Below are 19924 nucleotides of genomic sequence, written 5' to 3'. Positions count from 1 at the left end.
CTGATGTCTCTAGAATCACATGTTAATATGCTATGGCTCTCTGGCTAGTAAACAGAACTGCAAACCAGTCAGAGTCAACCTGAGATCTGAAGTGAATTTCTGCCACTGTCAACCACAGCTGGATTCAAACCAGATGCTAACAGCTGAGAGGCTCTTTAGCCTGTTATGGATCTTCTAAGCCACCCAGTGTCTAGCTTTTGCCAGTCCTGATTGAAGATTATCAAAAAGGAAATCTATAGCTTAAGGAAATTCTTCCTGGTTCAGTGAAGTCTGGTGGGTAACTGTACTCTGCTTTGCTTTGTCTTGACCCCAATTACTGAACACTGATAAGGATTGGGAAGTAAGTGGTTGCATTATTTAACAAATGAAAGGTCAAAAGTGCTGCTATTCACTAAGGTCAGAGGTTACCATCACTGCTATTAAACAGTTTGAAAGCAGTTTCTCCCATCCGTTGCCATCCCAGGCTGGAGCAGCACTCGGGCAGCCAGGAGGGGAGAGAGGCACCAGGCATCATTCAGCCGGCTGCTGGCTAGGCGGCTTTGCGTGGACACCTGCTTCAGGGAGGGAAGGTGCCATGCTCCAGCAATGCCCAGCAGCTCCAGTCAGAGGACTGAGCTCTCCTGCCTTTGCACAGAACGTGTGTGTACCTGTGTGCCAAACAGCTTTAGCTCCTCCCAGCTCCACTCATTTAGAGCTGGCATCATTTTGGGTGAGAAATCAAACTCGGGTTCCCTTCCGCTCATCTTGAGCAAGGTACTGAATGAAGCTCACAGAACTGTTTACAGCATCAGAGTTAAAAATCCTGAAGTACCTGTAAGTTAATGCTGAGTGCACAGTGACTCCTGTATGCTTGCACAGCTTTATAAAACATTTGAAAAAACTTTCAGTGATTTAGGAGGAAGCTAGCTCACCTTCCTTTGCATTCTGTAGTATACTGATCTCAAGAGAAAGAAAAATAGTTATTAATCCATGTCAGCATTTCTGCTGGTACAGATTAAGAAGGCTACCCTCAAAATACTCTTGCAGGACAAACTGTTTCACTGTCCTGGGCACCCATTAGACTGACACTGCTCACGAGTTATACTGGTATCCATCATCCAGGTCACTTCAGTGTGGTGGGGACAGGCTGCAGTTGGTTCTGATGCACCAAGAAATAGATTGGGGTTATTCCTCCCAGGTGTGTTGAATATAAGGTCTGGTTTTCCTTCCACTTATCTCAAAAGTTCGGACTGTCTGGCTTCAGAAACAGTGTGGTTTTGAATCATTTTCCTGCGTGTAAGTCATTACTGTGTAAGGATAGTAAAAGATAGGAAACAAGAAAGAAAAGTACAGTTTTTCTCAATAAGGAAGGCATGATAGGTGGCTGCTTGACAGAAGGGGAGGAGGTTGTGGGTGACGAACAGTTGGACAAACTTCAAGAGCTGCAAAATGAAGCCTTGAGCTGTGCTGAGCATGAAGTAAGGAACTGCAGCCAAGTAACAGTTTAACAGGAATGGAAGGGACCAGGGGTGTCCCTACCTGGTATAATATAGACGCTTTCCTCTGGTTTGGAGATCGTACTGAATACAGAAAAACTCTGGGAATACTTTGACTGCAAGCTGTCCAAAGAATGTGGGTCTTTTGGCTTGTCTGGGACCAGTGCCATTGTCTCCATTACTGAGACCGGAGCTAGCTGTGTGCAGTCACTGGGAGACTCGGAAAGGAAGGGGTGAAGGTACAATGTGTGCTGTGGGCTGGGTTCCTCCACATCTGGAATCGAATCCCTGCAGTAGCATTCTCAGTAAGAAGGCAGCAAGAAATCAGGCTAGTAGGTCAGGATGGGAACAGCTGTGCTGAGATAAAAGAGGAATCTGTGGGATGACTGTGACAAGTCTTCCCTGGAGATTCTCTTTGGCGTAATCCGGGGCAGACATTATGTGTTATACTGCCCTACTCAGGAAGAAGGCACAAGAGCCAAAGAGCTTTGTCATTTTGTGACATGAAGTTTTCTATGTCTTTAAGGTTCATTTCATATTTTTCATCACTCCCCTAATAGCCTCTGTCTTCCTGACTGCTCTTGGCACAGGGGACAGGTAGAGTTTACTGGGGTAAGAAGTACTAATGTGCTGATTATATCATCTTGCCCAGGCATCACATGAGCAGCTGTGATTCTTCCAGCTGGCAGCTGAACACACACGTCTGTCTTTGCGTTTTTCAGGTACCCAGAGGGGTGAGATGCAGCCCTCTGACCTTGCAGCCACCATACTGCCAGTCAAACTGCCAGCAGTCTGAGTAGGAGGATGCTGTTGAGGAAGCCTGGGAAAGACAAAACAGGACGGTGAGAAACTGCTATGTAAGTGTAGTCCTGGCTGTGATTAGGCTTCAGGAGGATTTAATGCATTGGTATAGGTATTAGCCGCATTTCAGGCTGCCCATCATCCTAGTGTCTTGGCACTAGCAGTTAATATATACACAAATATATACTCCAATATAATAAAGGGGTTCTTAGACATCCTAAGCAAGGACAGGCACTGCCTGAAATACTGCCAAATTGTTTTAGTGATTCCCTGGAAGCAGCTTGCTGACAATGATCCCTGGTCTTTGCAAGTTCAGTTTTTATGGCTGACACTCATCTTGTCTCTACAAGCTGAAGTTGCTACAGCAAAGTGGTGGAAGAGCATGTCTTATAGTGGCAGGGACCTGAACGATTTAGGTTTTTCAGAGCCATGACCAAGATTACATATGACAGAGAGGAATGAATCGGCAGCCATCAGTAAGCACAGTCTTGGTATAACAAGGTTTAGTCAACTTGCCCTTGGAAGAAAGCCCAACAAGTTTGCAGCTTGCAGATGGCTCCAGGCAGAACCTCTGTAAACCATTTAAGCACAGGGGCAAGGAAGACCTGGGTGATGCATGAGAAAAGCATGCAGCAAGCTGATGATGGGATAAGTGTTTCTGGCCTACTGCCTGAGAGCCCAGAGCAGAAGTAAGGAAGCGAATCCAGGGGAGCTCTGGGATCAGAGTAATCAACAAGGCAGATCTCATTAATTAAAGATGACGTTTTCAGAAAACATGCTCCTTCTAGTTAGCTTTGCTTTTATCTAGGCAGAGGTTATTCCCGTTGGAGATATCTGCATCCCTCCCTTTGCCAGATAGTCAGAGACCACTGGCCTTTTTTCATGTCACTTTCTATAGCGATTGCCATTTCCAACACCTTTTTTTTTTTTCCTCCTCAGGAAAATAGTTCCCAGTCTGAAATTTCTGCTCAGTCTCAGGCACCTGCTTAGAACTATTAATCTTTAAAAATGTGCAGGAGCCAGACACCAGCTGAGGTGGGGTGGGTGGCTTCAGATGTCTGTCTGCACCCTCCAAGCATCAAACACGCAGAGACCTCTCTGCTGTGTTTGCATCCCTGTCTCTGAGGCACTGACTTTTGTCAGCGGAGCTCACTCATCTCCTCAGCAAGCCTTTTGCCTTTGTGTGGATTCACTCCTCCAATCTGCTGCTGAATTGCTTTGTTTGAGCAACCCAGCTGCATCATGCTGATACTTTCATGTGGTTTCTTTTCCCAGTAATGGAGTGGAACCAGGTAAATTATATCTGAAAAGGGGAGGAAAAGAGGGCTCCCTGCACAGCATCTGCTGCAGAGTCTGTCCCTCCACATGCACTGTATGGCCCTCACCCTGCCAGCCTTGGAGTTGCTTAGCGCTAATAAAGGAGGGGTTTCCTCCTTTTTACCGCAAGACTGAAAAATATGTTCTGTCTAGTTCTGGAGAAAATGTTACTCCTCTGAAATTTCCAGCCTTTCTTTGCTGCCTGTACTCAGTTCTGGGCAGAGATTGAGGACATCTGAGATGACCCAGGAGAGAGAACAGCAGAGACCTCTGCCTAAACTGTTTGAATAGCTAATACCCTTTCCAAATACTGGCACCTGGGAATCCTTTAATGACTCGGATGGTGCTTTGGGTAGACTGAATATCTCCTTTCAGAAACAAAGACTTACTATTATCATGTATTTGTCTGACTTAAATCTTACAAGCAGTTAGAAAGTAACCCTTTCTTGTATTATCTTCCTGGCCCTGTGCTAGGTATCACGAGGCCAAAGTGTCCTCTCATTTACTCTGATTTAACGACAAGTGTAAGTCTATATTAGGGCAGATACTTCAGATTTACATCAAATTTTCAAAGAGTAGAATTTGTCCCTATTCCTTTAGTAAAATCTTAAACACACACTGATCATTCAGAAGGGAATTATATGTGAAAAATTCCAAATACTAAATGGATGCGTGCCTCCAACATAGCTAATGAAAAGCTAAGTAATTATTTGTAACTGAGAGGAGAAGGGTTGTCACTGAAAGAAGTAATAGACCACCCTGTCAAATTTATTTTATCCTCTGTGTTGGGCAATTGTTTTAATCAGCTGAACCTTTATTGACATTTCTTTATTGACAGAGCTCCGGTAGGAGAAATTTTTCTTTCTTGTCTGCTTAGAGACTCCTACTTGATCTAAAGAGAGAATGCAGTCTGTGGTTTCATGGGCATGCATGAAGACTTCTCTTAATAAGTTACGATCTTTTGACATTTATTTCCTACCTCTCTCCTTCTTGCCTTGATTTGTTTATAATTGTCTGCATCACTCCCAAAACCAGATTAACTCTATAAAATCATAATTTGTAGGCTTGAGCCACACAGCTCCTTGCAGACTCCAGCCTTTCTTGGTTTGATCTCTTTTCAAGTTTTCTGGTCTTTAAGTAAGTGAAAGTATTCAGAGCAAAAAAAGCGAGCAAGTAAATGCTGCAACTTTAGAAATTTTCCTTTACATAAGCCTGGTTTACACCTGTAAACTGCAAGGGTGGAGGGTCACTCTGGGTTTGTTCAGCACCTAGGAGAATTAATCCTCCCCCCAGTCTCACTTGTGGCCTTTAGTCTGTATGAGAATACAAGTGGTGTCACACATCATAATGACTACCAGCTTGCTTTCCTGCTGTTAGATGTGCCTTTAGTTCTGCTGGCCTCTACCTCTGGATTTCCTGCAACACAGTAACCTTGAGCTTGGCCAGCAAGGGCTGGAGGTCATTGTAGGTCTGAACTAGGGAAGTTTCCTCAACAACAATAGGAGAAATCACATGCCCAAGCCCCCACCCTGAGTTTGTCAATGCAGCAGCACAGCACTGTGCCAATGGAAAATGGGGTGGGTCTCACACAGTCAGTTGTTCGGGCTTTATAGCCAGCCACAGGGCAATTTCACGCTCACAGCAACCTTTGAGGCACAGAGGCACACCGGAACTGTGAGTCGTGGGACCGTTTTCCAGCTCAGAGGCCCAGATGCGCACTGCAGTCACATCCTGGTTGCTTGACAGGATGCAGCCTGGATGTGTAATGGTCTGCCTTCTCTTCCCTGCCATGCTTCCAGCTTTCCATTCAAAAGAAAACTGGGACTGAGGGCAGGGGAGTGGGTGTTGTGGTGGACTACTGGTTTAGACAGCCATAGTGTGTCTTACGGTTCACCTCAGACTAATAACAACACATTGCAAAGCTTGGCCTGGCACAGTAGAATCGCTGTGGGATGGGCTGTTGCCAACTTCTGAGCACCTGGGACATGCAGACTTGGACTACGGTGGTGCTTGTGAACCAAATTTCCTTTCCCAGAGAACCACCACGAGGCAACTTCAAGCACCATTTGTTTTACAGCTACTTTTACACTACCAGCAGGGATGAGTTAAGGTGTAATTATTTTGGGAGAGAGAGAGCTGTTTGGGCCAGTACTGACTGATCTGGATGCCTAGTTCTAGGACTTAAGTGGGTCTCTCTGTACAAAAGCCTAATCAGTTTCAAAATACGAAACAACTTAATGTTTCCTTCTCAATTGGCCATAGCTTTATTTTTGCCCCTGTTAACCCAGAATCACATCTTGGCAGCTTGAGTTCATTTATCTTTGAACTGATGGGCCACAGCTGTATGAACTTGGCTGAGGGTAGGTGAAAGCTGCAGCCTATTTCAAAACATTATCTACTTGATGTAAGCAGAAATAGGAGCTCAAGTGGGCTGTTAGATGTGTGTATTGCTGAATGGTTAGAAGAATTGTGCTGTGAAAATATCTGAAATCAGAAACAGTATCTGGGTTAAGATACAGGTTTTGTGACAGCCAGAGGCTACCAGTTGAAAGCTAGGTCTGGCAGAAGTCAGTAGCAAAGCTTTCATTGATTTTGCTGGAACAGGATTTCATCTGTGGAGTGCAAATGAGGAGCCAATGGGACAGCAGTAGCAGAAATGGCAGTAAAAGAGTTGTGGTGAAGTTGGGTATGATGCTGGATGTTTTGTGTGGAGAAACAAAATTATAAATCTACAATATGAACTTGATGAGAAAGTTAAAGTGGTCAAGAGGTGGCTACATGCTTTGTTGAAAAGCTGTGAGATAACATCATGGGAGTTGAGAGTATGACCTAGGTTCTGGCCATTGGGAGTACCTCTCTCCCACAGAGAGCTCACAGCTGCTTCACGTTACTGACTAATACGGACTCCTAAGGGGAGAGATGCCTCACAAATTACTTGTTGTGAGAGCACAACAGCATGGTTCAAACTCCCAGAGGACTTCAGGTTACAGTTCTATAACAGTGCTAAAGTCCATTGAACTGATTGCTTAAGCCAGAAGTAACCTTGGCTGATGACTAGCTCCCTTGTATGCTGTAGAAATCCTACCTTGTAAACATCCGTAGACTTCGTACCCACCAAGGCAGCCCCCCTGGTCCCTCAGTAGTAAGAACATCAAGGCACACATTCCTACCCTGTAAGAACTGGTTCGGCAGAAGGCAGCACGCAAGAAATCTTTTTTCTGTTTAAACAGCACATCCTTGGGTGCTATGAACAACTCGTGAATCGTAACATTATCATTTCTCCTCTCCTCCACTGTTCTTAAATGGAGATATTCAATGCTAATAGAACTTGAAAGTAGCAAGGGAAGCTTTTGTTTGCACATTTAATAAGTACTTCTCTTTTTGAAGATCATATTTTATAAGGATTCTTTCTGTGCATTTTTCTTATGACTCTAGAGAAGGCCTGGGTGGATAAAGAAATCTATCTCCCTTTTAGGTGCTGGGTTCCAGAAACAGATGTGAATTGTGTTCTGTGGCCAATTCATGTTGATTTTTTTATTGTTACAGCAGTTGGGTCAAAAAATAATGGAACTAATGAAGGCAGTTGAGACAGCAAGCCTGTGGAAGTAGGGAGCATGCAAGCAGCAAATGTGAATTTCACTGAACTGAACTGATTTTATACAGCAAAAGCTTGGTAGATAGTACCCTCTTTGTTCCACAAAGAATAATGCACCCCTCTGAGCCTTGCTGTTGCAAGAAGTAAGCAAAATTTGAAGAGATGCCAGCCGTTTAGCCTCGCCTGCTTAATCTTTGTGTGTTTGGAAATCCTGTGGAAGTCAGGGCTCCTCCAGCCCAAGTGGAGACCACAAGTATCTGAGCATCTTTTGTGTCCCTGCAGGGAGATCTAGCAGATATGGACACACAAGCCTTTGCGAGCAGAGACAAAGAAGGGCTTTGACCCTCTGTAGAAGCACTAGAACTGTGTCCACTTTAAATGCTGTTTCTGTTGAAAGGCTCTTGGAATTTGGAGCCTTTTGCAGGACCTAAATGCAGGAATCCAGTGAGGCCCTCGCTCTTTTTATTCCCTCTGCCTCTACTGGAGTTCGTCCAGGCTTGTCACAAGCTGGAACTGTCTCTCCTAATTTTGGCAGCAAGAAGGTGGATCTTTTTGGGTAGCCCTCTTGATCTAATGAAACACAAAATGCAGAGGTGCCTAGGGCTAAGAACAGAGTTTTCATGCTCAAGGAAAATACAAAGTTTCTGGTCTTAGGAACAAACCTGCATGGGAAGGATCTGGAAGTAGCCTGTTGCCCAGTGGTGTGGAAATGTGTGTGGTGGACAGGCTGCACTGAGCATCGGGGGATGCGGCAGCTGCTGTGCCTGGCATGCACACACAGGTGCTATAGAGGCTCCTCGGTGCTCCTCACAGTTCCAGGAACTGGAGGAAAAGCAGCCAGGAGGAGCAAAGAGAACACAGACTGAATAATCAGGAAAAGAAGATAAACTGTTCTGAGTGGCAGCTGGTTTTTAGAGAACAGGCTGTGTAAATACCCCAAGGGCCTTGTGCATCATCCCTGGGAATCTAGTCCCCAGAGAGGGTCTCAGCTGGGTCACCGTGCCACTCCACACTGGAGGTATGTTTACTTCTGCACAGCCTTCAGTGTTTCCTGTGAGAACATTCCTGTGCTCATAACCAATATATGCCGACCTTCTAACAAGCAGTGTTTCCTTTCTGTGTCTATACACATCTGTCCGTGCCAGAAAAAGCTTCCAGATAAATTATTTACTGCTCATGCTCTTCTAAGCATGGAAGGCAGAGGTGCAGTCCAATCCAGCTTTTCCCAGCATTGAGTGGGGAGACCAGCCACAAATAACAGGATTCTTCATTTTGTCTTCCATGCATAGGTGACATACAGTGTAGTTTCTCCACCTGTATGTTCTTATACTGGAAGGAGTTTGTAGGAAAAACTTGCCTGAGAAAATTTTCGGCATCGCATGTACTGACAGCCCTACACTGATAGTGTTGCAGTGGTCGGAATGAGTGACTTCTGGAAGAGGAATGCAGCTTGCCAGCACAGTGAAGTTTCGCTGCCTGCTGTTAATGTTGCTTCTGGCTGTAATTGTGCAAACCATTCAATGAATATTTAACAAAAGGTATCACTAGTTTGCCTTTCGCATTTACCCTTAGGTCCATTTTGTGTCTGCTATGTCCCTTCTTTTTCTTTTCATCCTTTGCCATGTTTCCCTCCCCTCTCTCTGTCCCTCCCCTGGATCTCCATCGACGTGTCTTGTTACGTTCATTCCCTGTAATTCATTTGTACTGGTAGACTTGCCAGTGCTGGAGGCCCACAGCAGTTTTGGCACTGGCTTTGGCATGATCTCCAGACAAAAGAGCTGACCCCATCCCGGAGCTGTGGGTTTCCTTATGGGGCTTTGCAGAGGCCCCACAGAGCAGGGATGGCCGAAGGGGAGGAACAGCTGAAACGATTTACTATCAAACCGTTGCTTTGTACAAGCTGAGGTTTGGATCAGATGACCAGTGCTGTTGAGGCAGTGCCTAGGTGCTTTCTGGCCCTGCATGGCGCTTGGGCTGTAGTTGTAGCAGAGACATTTGGTCTTGCACCAACCAAATCCTTGGTCGCTCTTCCACTGTCCCTAGACTGCAGTGCCACCATCCTCTTTCACACTTCTGGTACCTGTCATCACCCAACACCTGGTTCAGCAAAGGAGCTGTCTGACAGAAAACTCCCAGTGACTGATTTACTCTAGGAAATTAATACATAAGAAACCCTTCCTAGCACGGTCTACACCAACGGCCTGTCAAGCATACTGCAGTGCGTTAGGCATGCTGTGCTTACTCCCTGACACAGACAATGTCCCTGCTCTAAGAAACTGTCAGTCTGATTTAGAAATGAAAAATGGCAATAGAGAGTAAGGAAGAAGAGAGATGTCCTTCATGGCAGGGATCTGCCCTGTCTCCAAAGCACGCACATTACTTAGTGTTTATTTCATGCAGGGGAAAGGAAATGGAGATTAACTGTTGTCTTCACTCTGCAAGTGAGAGGCAGGTAGTAGAAACAAACCAGAGAGTGGAAAACAAATGTAAAGAAACAGCTTGGACATTCAGAAAAGGAAGCGAAAGGGACTAGGGACTAACGGCATGGTGACTCGTGGGATCTACTGCTGAAATTACTGTCCCACTCCTTAGTTCTCTATCTAAGACCCACACAGTGTCAGTTAAGGACCTGAGTCATCCTCTTGTTTATTGGCTGTTGATGGTGCCCACAGGCTCTAAATGAGAACAGATAATTACTTGCATTTACTGCAGTACCGGGGAACTTCTGCAGCGGATCAGAATCTAACTGTTCTAGGAATAATACAAACAGAAAACACTGAAGCACAGAAAAAGCAAAGTCCCTTTCAGTCTAAGTAGATGAAAGAAAGAGCTGGAAAGCATTATCACCTCCTTTTCATGGATAGGAACTAGAGCATTAAGAGATCAAATAACCTGCCCAAAGTCATAGGAAGGGTGAGCCAGGAAGTGAACCCAATCCGTCATGAGCCCTCGCTTGCAATCCCATCTCTTTGCATAAGAACTCTGCTCCACCTGTGTAGGGAATGTGGTCACTTAGCTAACAGGCAATAGTCTGAAAGGGGCATAGATCTCCCATTTTAGGATGCAAGTTAGTTTTAATAAGGTATAAGAACTAAACTTTGGGATTTCTGTAAGAACTGATGCTGCTAATGACTGGCTACTCAATTCCATGGACCCATAAGAAGGACTCAATCAGATTATCTCTATGTTTATACTCACTTGCATTTGTGACTTGCCTAAATCTAACAACTTACAGGAGGTGCAATAACCACCTAAATGCTAAGGACATTGTTTTGGAACAGGAAAACCAGAGAACTAAAGACTTGGAACAAAAATCTGGTTTGTGCTATCCTATCTATTTTCAATGGAGATTGTCCTGAATATCCTCTTGAAGAAATCCCATCTGGAAGCTGCTGGGGAATGAAAAAGACAGCTTGTTTTTCCACGGGCTGAAGTGGTTGCAGCCACTTCTTGTGTTGCAGGTGGGCAGCGGGCATGCAGCTGGTGGCTCCTGTGAGCCCATCAATTTGCCACTGTCATCACAGCTGCTGGAGATCCATTCCTGTATCCTGCCCTCTGTAAACAGCAGCTCATAACCACAGAGCACCAAGTGTCTCTGGTCCAGCATCAGCTCAGGGAGCCAGAGAGCTGCTTGCTGAAAGCTGCCTTCTGTTTGCTTGCAGACGTGTCAATATTTACTGAGTGAGGCTCCACTTTTGCCCAGCTGGAGCATGACAGCTTTGCCACTCTTGCACTCAGTGGCCCTATCTCCCAGCATTAACATCAGGAGGTGATGAGTGACCAGGCTGGCCTGATAAATGAGAAGAGATCTGCAAACAGAGAAGAGCAAACACTTCCTGGGGGGCTCAGGACATCTGCTGAGAAAGATGTTCTTTTTTGCAAGGATCAGGTAGCATATGCTGTTGTATCAGGGGAGACACAGAAAGGTGCTGTTGGTGGTGTTGGGTGCTGGGGAAGTCCCATCTGTGAGCAGGGGTACGCAGTGAGCTATTAAGGTGGCCCTGCAGGGAAGGCACGGTGCACTCTCAGAGCTGTAGCCGTGTCGCTGGGCTTTCAGCATAGCCCTGTGAGCGCAGAAGCCTGGAGCGTGCAGCAAGGAGAGGGGACAGACAGTCCAAGAGGTGCACCGGCAAGGTTGACCCCCTCTCCTGTTTCTGACTATATAGGAGATGGGGAAGGCAGGACACAGGACACACTTGCAGGAAAAGCTGCAAGGCAATTTAAGGGAAAAAAAAATAATGCTGGAAGGCAATGAGCTCCACTGCACGGTTACAGCTGCAGTTCCTCAGTTACCAAACATGTATGAGTGAGCCATTACATGCAAATAAAAATCAAGAGGCCAGTTTCACCCATTAAGTCTTCAAGCTTAATTCTCTGGGATTTCACAGCTATTTGCAGATACTGTAGTGGTGGGCACATTACAATTAATTGTTTGAATTTGGCTGGAGCTTGCTGGCATGTTCTGCTCTGCATTAGCCGGACAATAGCTCCCAGTGGTAGGCACTGGCAGAAGTAAGGGATCACTAAACAGTGAAAAGGGCTTAGAAATATTGAGGGAGAATATTTAAAAAGAGAATAAACTGTTCAATTTGGGCTGTTTCTTCTTGGTTAGTGTTTTTTTTCATCCCTCTAGAGAAAGAAATTTAAATGACTGAAGACTGGGCCTTTTTGTACTAAGTGACACAGGAGCACAAGTTCCTCAGAAGTTGGCTGACGTACCTTTAAACATCTATTAGAGATGTCAGTGTGAGTGGCAGCATTTCTGTGCAGATTCAGAAAAAAAGAGAGGCTGGGCAAGGAGGATATGAGGAGAGGGAGTCCAGCCATTATATGAGTAAGTGGTGGCTTGATACAGCAGAGTGCAGAGTAAGGGAGGCAGGGATAGAGAGAGTATTGAAAGGAAGGCTACGGACAATGAAAGGAAGGCAGGAAAAAGATACAAAAATGGGGAATAATGTGGCTTATGCACTAAGTGAAAAAAATGGGTTTTAGCAGCTGAACTGTGTATAGAATCAGGCAGTGTCAGTAACCCATTCTGGCTTTTCTGATGGGCAAGCTTTGCACCACGGGAGGTTTAACCTGGTTTGGGACTAATGATCCAGTGGTTCAGATCTCCTTTCTCATTATGGATTGGATGGTTCACCTCAGCGGGGCCCAGCATTCCACAGTTAAATGCTCATGCCTTATGATGACAAGGATTCATTTAAATGAATTTTTACAGAAAGGGCACCCCATGAAACAAGCTGCCACAGCAGAAAAGGGTACCCGCAGTGCCATACTTGGTACTGTCCTCTGAAGAGCAATGCAAGACTGCAAAGATCCCAGCCTTGCTACCCTGAGCTAGCAGAGCCTGAGTCAGACAGCAGCTGCCCAGGGCTGCCTCCCAGCAGTAGGGTGGGCAAGATCAGCCAACATGGGTTCCCCTTTAATCTCTTGTTCCTTTACGTTTTGCTGTAGCACTTTTGTGTGTAATGAAATGAATTGCATGCTCTGGCACATCCCCAGCCACTCTCCTGGACAGTGGTTCCTCCGGCACGCAGTGCTGCTGGGAGTGAAGAGCTCTTGGAGGCTGGGATGCGTCAGGAGACAGCGCAGGCTACAGACTCAAGTGTGTTCATGATGGCCCAGCTCCTCCTGCCCCACCAGATCCAGCAGGAGTCCCAGGGCTTACCAGACCCCATGAGGAAGAGGCTGAACTGTGTAAGTCAGCTCCCCTTCATGTCACGGCTTCCAGCTGTTTTGATTACAAGGGGTTTGTGTCAGGACAACCTCCAGGGCTTCCTTTCACTCACACCCCATTATGCAGTTAGTGTCTGCGCCTGCAGGGTCTGCTCGCCTGGAGCTACTGACACTTTTAACCTCAGGCTTATGCATTGAACTGAACATACTCAGTTGTGTTAGGAGAAATGGAAAGAGGGGAATAATATACTAACAGTCTTCCACAAAGGTCTTGCTTCCACCACTGCCTCCAGAAGTTCACTGTGACCCTGGGAAGGGAGCCAAAGACATTCTCCCGCTGAGAAAAGCAGTCACAGATACTCTGTGGCATCTTTCTCCATTTAACCCCCCGCTGAAGGAACTCACAAAGCAGCATCCAGGGCAGCAGCCTGGAGTGTGAAGGCTTGTGATACAAAGGATTTAGACAGACTTCAGGAGGGGAGGTGCTTTTCTCTGCAAAGAATGCATGAAACTCTAGATAACTTCCTTCTGCCTTGGTGGTTGATGGTGTCCTGCAACTCCTGCAGGTCAGGAAGCATAGGAGGATAGTATTAACTGTCTTCCACCTCTGGGACTTTCAAAACATGAGGGCCAGGATCCATGCAAATGCTTGTCATCCAGGAAATCACCAGCCAGAGGAACGCACACAGAACTGAACTTAGCTGAAGCAGTGAGGCACCAGCTTCTGCACGACAGCGTGCCGCACTCAGAAGCAGTAATGATGGCAATATTGCGCATGGAAGAGCAGTTCAGATGGAAAAGGGATGTCAGGAATACACAATGGGACAGATAATGGAGGCTAGCAACCCCAGAGCAGCTCCAAAGGATTGTGAAATGACCCTTTTCCATGTCCAGCTGTAAGACAAACTGGCTGGATCTATATTCCCAAAACTCAGAGCAAGGGAGGATGAATGAAGCATGAGGCCTCCAAGCCTAAGAGGAAATCTGCTCTTTCAGATTTCCTAGACCAACATAATTTCACACTGGCAAGTGCCTTTGCTTTGGTGGACGCATTCTCCTCCTCTTGAAGTCAAAAAGGGGTAGTGTGGGACAACAGCACTCTGCAGCTAAAGTAAAAGAGTGAAAAAACACCTGGAAAGCTGTGCTGCTGCCCTCCTGTGCTGATTCTGGCTGGGATAGGGTTAATTTTCTTCATAGTAGCTAGCATGGGCTATGTTTTGTATTTGTGCTGAAAACGGTGTTGACAATACAGAGGTGTGTTCGTTACTGCTGAGCAGGGCGTACACAGCGCCAGGGGCTGTTCCGCTCCTCACACTGCTCCACCAGCGAGCAGGCTGGGAGTGCACAAGAAGCTGGGGGGGGACGCAGGCAGGACAGTTGACCCCAACTGGCCAAAGGGATACTCCATACCGTGTGACATCATGCTCAGCATGTAAAGCTGGGGGAAGAAGAAGGAAGGGGGGATGTTTGGAGTTATGGCATTTATCTTCCCGAGTACCCGTTACGGGTGATGGAGCCCAGCTTTCCTGGGGATGGCCGAACACCTGCCTGCGGTGGGAACTGGTGAATGAATTCCTTGGCTTGCTTTGCCTGCGTGTGTGGCTTTTGCTTCACCTGTTAAGCTGTCTTTATATCAGGCCACGAGTTTTCTCACTTTTACTCTTCCAGTTCTCTCTCCCATCCTGATGCCGGGAGAGTGAGCGAGCAGCTGTGTGGGGCTGAGCTGCCAGCAGAGGTTAAACCACGGCACCTGCTCATGCGTCCAAGAGGCAGGAGCCAGCAATGGCCGTGACCTGTTGGTGATGCACCAGTGGATATTTGGACACCTTTTCCTGTCCCCATCTCTGTGCTAGAGGGAGGATTCTGGACTTTCTCACACCTCCTCCCTCAGGGTCTGTGCAGCGGGGGGGTTGTTATGGCTGGGGAGCACATACAGGTGTGGAAGCTATTGCTGTTCCACAGGTCATTGTTCAAGGACGCGATCCTTTTTTTTCTTTCAGCCTCACAACAGCTTTATTTTCCAGAAGCCAGTGAAAACAGGATGTGATGAAATCAAACGAACCTCACTGACTGCTTCTCCCAGGAAAACAGCCTATGGGCAAGGACCCTACAAAGCCAGGAAGGAACTGCCAGGAAAAAACAAAACAGTCTCCTAGCAGTGACTTCCCCTCCAGCTAGGGAAGCCTCTGCCATGCCTTCCATAACAAAATAGTTTGTATCTCCCTCTTCATGTCACTGCACAGGTCAGGTACTTGAATGCATTGCCAGATACCCTTTGTATGTTGCTTTGCAACAGTGGAACCTATGAGTAGAAGATACTAGAAACCAACACGGAGCCATAAGCACTTCAGTACTGGTCTCCTTTCCCCTTCTCATCCTCAACTCAGACATACCCCGTTTGGGAGCCTGCAGAGGGTGCTGGTAAAGAACAGATAGGGCTTTATGTTGCCACAAAAGCCATGAGTTAGTGCCCTCTATTGGAAAATCACTTTTTTTTTTTTCCTAACATCTCACTTTGCAGGATAGGGACCTGTCTTACGGGTTTATGTGCTCCGCCGGCTCCCAGCTGCTGTGCCATGGAGGCAGGAAAGCCTTTGAGGCACAGAGCTGCCCGCACCAACTACCCAGAAGACAGAAAGAGAAATTTGTCCTCTTTCCTGGGAACCAGTGGTTCTCAAAACAAATGAACACTCGCTTGGTTTGCTTTTGCTTAAACAGAGATCCAGGCTTGAATCAGAATTAGTCAAAGCAAAAGCTGTTTGCTCTTTGATCATTAATCTTTAACAGGAACCTGAAAACAGTGGATGGTAGGGATAATGCTCTAGCAGAGATGGTGCATTAGTCTGCCTCCAGGGTCTGAGATAGGCTGATGTATTTGAGTGTTAACTCCTCGATCTCAGGGAAAAATATTGCTGCAGACTGTAGGAAAAGGATCTGGTTAGCCATATTTACAAATAAGCCTTCTAAGAGGAGACAATAGATTTGCCAATCTTTTTTTTTTTTTTTTTTTTAAAGGCCTGTCATCATTGGTGCAGTTCAGTCCTATAATGGGACTGTTAGAAGAATTAGGATTTTCTTTCTTAAGTAGGGGATCTGTGAAGGGAAGGAGGAGTTGCTGTCTTTTATTGCTTTCCGTTTGGAGTAGTTACTTGAGCTTGGTTTGCTTCCCAAATTTTCAGGCTCCATCACACTTAGGGCATGCCTACCACAGCATTAGCGTTTAACTGCAGCGTAGCAACTGTATTTAAACTCTTAACAAGGATGAAGTAACAGCAAGACAGACTTCAGGAAGGCCAGTCAAGTCTAGTCAGGGGCTTGAGCAAGCTTGTTAGACCACACTGCAGCTGGCATCCCAATGACTTGGAGCTCGATGAGTCTGCTGGTGTAGCATTCCCTTCTCCAATTGCATTTTAAATAAGAAACATCTTGTGGATCCTTCTGCAAAGTCCTGATGTATAACAGGGCACTCCACATGCTGGACAGGTCCAGAACTGCTCCTTTTCCAGGGCTCTCCAGTGGCCCCAGATCACCCTGAAGTTTTTGGCTCTGTGCTTTTTAAGCAAATGAAACCCAAACCCACGCAGGGAGCTCTGCACAAAAAGCTCATTTTCATGCTGGCATGTTCCAGGGCCTGGTGTGGTCCCATCACTGGCTAAAGGAGGTAGATGGAGGGACAGAAAGGGAAGAAAAGGAGAGCCTGATATGGGGAGGTTTGAATTTGAGTGCCAGGTGGGTGATTGACAGCTGGCAGAGGGAAAAGTAGGGGAAGAGATGTCTCTCAGCTATACCAGTGTCCCTCAGACCTCACCAGCAAGGGATACTGAGAGGGGAACAGAGCAGGAAAGCTGGTGCGGTAAGAGTTAGTAACTGCAAAACCTGCACAAAAACACCCACTTGGTGCCACAAGGGAGAAGGATATGGCAGAAGTACGGGCTGGGCTTGGACGAGCAGACAGGAGGTGCCACCCCTGTACTGCCCTGGTTTGTCACACTTGCTTTACTGAGCACTGCTAACCTGGGCAGGCTGGCACCTCCTACCAAATGATGGGTCATGCCTCTGTCTTAGCACCATTTCCTCGCGTTGTGCTTACAGGAACACCCAGAGCCTCCCCTCCCCCTGAACACTGCGTTAAGCTTTTCCCTTCCCGAGCAAAGAACGGATACTAACCTATGCCCAAGTGCCACAGCTTTAGCTCTGCAGCTTAGCTCTGCCTTCAGCCCTGGCACAGCATGATCCTGCCGACTATGTATGTTCTCAGGTTGCTAAAGCCGCTCTTTGAAGAGGCTCAGGCAGCACCAGGGCTTGCAGTGTCACAGCTCTGCTAGCTTGCCCAGTGCATCCAGCTCACCCTGCCTTATCCCTCTCAGCCCCTTGCTGTGACTCCTTGTGCCTCCCTCCCACCTGGTCAGGCAGCTGGGGAGGGCTGCTTGCCCCGAGGAGGGACCAGGCTGGACGACTTCCATCATGGCCATCCTGTGGACCATTGGAGGTGCTCAGCTGTGTGCACGCTGCACAGTGCCCAGTTCCCAGTCCCCTTGGGTCCCTCCAGCAAAGCCCTTCCAGCCCACAGCTTGCTCCTGGTTCACCTGGACACCTCATCAGCCACTGCCATGAGGCTCTGCCAGTGTTGTGCTATGGTACACAAACCCATGCAGTGAAGAAGCCAAACCTGGACTGCAGGGCAGGCAGGACTTCTCTGTCTCCTCTCTAGACCTCTCTGCACACGTAGGTGGCATTTCACATCGATACTATAAATTCAGCGCTCCCTTCCACTCCGTCTTCTAAGCACCAGCTCAGCGTTTGCACAGGGCAGGATGCCTCCACTACCCTCTCCACCAGAAAAATAATTGTCCAGAATCAGAGCGTATGGTGATGTGTCCCACTGGCTGCCTCCAACCACTGTCATGCCTGATCAAGGGCCCCAACACCTGCCTCCTTGGAAAGGCATGAGAAGGTGAAGTATCCCTGTCCTGAAATCAGTATTGCTCTAGAGCACCCCCACAAATACGTCGCAGGCTGGCAAAGAAGAAAGATCCTTCTTGGGGCCATATGTATTTTGAAAATTGTGGATGGGGGAGAACAGCTTGGATTTCTTGGGACTTTCTTGAAGGAATGACTTCTCTTTTGTAAATCATTTCTTACTTCGTGGTATCCCTATCTTCCTGCCCACCCAACAGTGGTCTGCTTTACTCACTAGTCATCTCCTGACTGTCACGTAGGCTGTGAGCTGATCTCCATGAGCAAGGGTCTGTGCTCCTGGCCCGCACTGTCCTCACCCTGATCTTTCATTAGAGAGTCAGAATATGAATACTTCCAATTCACAACCCAGTATCTCACCCGTAGGAAAAATGTAAGAGGAAGAGCAGGCACATTTTCCTTGCCTCATTTCCACCAGTTACTGGTAGTTCTATCTCCCTTTATTACGCTACATAATTTCTCTTCACTCTTCAAACATTTGAAGGCCAGGATCCTGCTCCTAGTCAGTCATCCCTTAGGCAAACTAGATTTTGCTTTTGTAACGTTTTTTCTGCATAGTAGCTCCAGCCTCCTAATCATCTTTGTTGCTGTTCTTTGAGCTGTTTCCCAGTCATCACAATTTTTCTGGTAATGGGGTCACTCAAAGTGAGCGCAATATTCCAGGCACAGGAACCCTGTGTGTCCCGTTGCGTCTGTGATGTTGCCCTCAGGTGGTTACTCCAGAGAGAAGATGCAGCTTTAAAGAAACCATCCAGTGTCTTCAGGACAGAGATTTGCAACCGCATGAGAGCTGTGGAATGGATAACTCTGCACTCTTTTAAGTGATGCCTTTGTGCCAGAAACCAGGATTACACTGGCTTTTTCTGGCTCTCCATCCTGAGCTCTAACTCTCCGTGTTTAGAGTGTATTTCACCATGTGGATGCTGCTGTGCTTAAAGAGCAGCAGGAATAATCTCAGCTTCAGTGAGCCACACAAACCTGAATGGAAATCCTAAAACAAGAGGCACAAGAACTGACGGATTTTCACCATCACCAACTTTATTAATACTAATTTTATGATTACAGCTACTTGCCTTGGTGACATTTTTCAGCAATTCTTTTTATCTCAGAATTCTATGCATCATAAAATTACATTTCCTTTCTTTATTACATCAGGTGTTGTGTAACTCCCAGATTATAATCCATGTCAAGTCATGAAGGGTGTTCAGCAGGTGACAAGAGACTTTATTAAAGGTCAAATTAGATATTCATTATGTTAGTCTCTCCCCTGACTCAACTCTTCATAAAGCTAAACTGTCCTGCTCACTCATTCCTTTCTCCTGTTACAGCCTCCACTGTCCCAGTGATTATGGTGCCAGGTTTTTTTCTGCCTTTTCTATTCCTCTCTGCCCTTTTGTTATGGAAGTGACCCTACTTAACACTGATTTCAAAGTGGGGATGCATAGCTGATTTATTTTGGAATTGTTACGGTGATATATACATTCCTGACCTATTTAATACACGACATCTTATTTTGGCTTTGCTTTGCTCTGCACTGAGTTTTCTCTCTCAGCACTGTGCTGTCCACAGAGGTGCCTGGAGTTTTTCCCTGAAATCAGCTCTAACTCAGAATATTTCATTTAAATATTAGGTCAGTGAAATATTTTTTCCAGCTTCCCTTAACTTATATTGGCACACAGAGAGCTCCATCTGCAATCACTTTGTGCCACTTACCCAACTTTTGGTTCATTCCTGCTCCCACTGAAGGCAAATGCCAAAACATGAATTAGATTTCAGAGCAGCAGCCTTTACTAGGGGCTTTTGAAGTTTTTCCCAGTCGTTCTCTATCTTACATAGATTTGGCTGCCTCACTAAACACTTCATCCTCTGGATGTGGTGCAAAAGCAAGCGGTGGTCTCGTCAATGGCGCTGAAGATTTCACCATTAAAACCAAATGAGCTGGACTCGATCATTCTGGGCTACCATATGTCTCAGCACTGATCATGGGGGATGTTCCTTCTGTGAGCCTTGCAACTCCTCTCACTGCAACACTGCTAAAAAATAGGTGCTTTCTCCTATGTTTTCTTTCACAACTTCATTT

The sequence above is a fragment of the Falco punctatus genome, assembly GCF_963210335.1.
Source record: "Falco punctatus genome assembly, contig: scaffold_35, whole genome shotgun sequence".
Taxonomy (NCBI): domain Eukaryota; kingdom Metazoa; phylum Chordata; class Aves; order Falconiformes; family Falconidae; genus Falco; species Falco punctatus.
The sequence above is the reverse complement of the archived record's forward strand: the minus strand, read 5'-3'. Positions refer to the sequence as shown.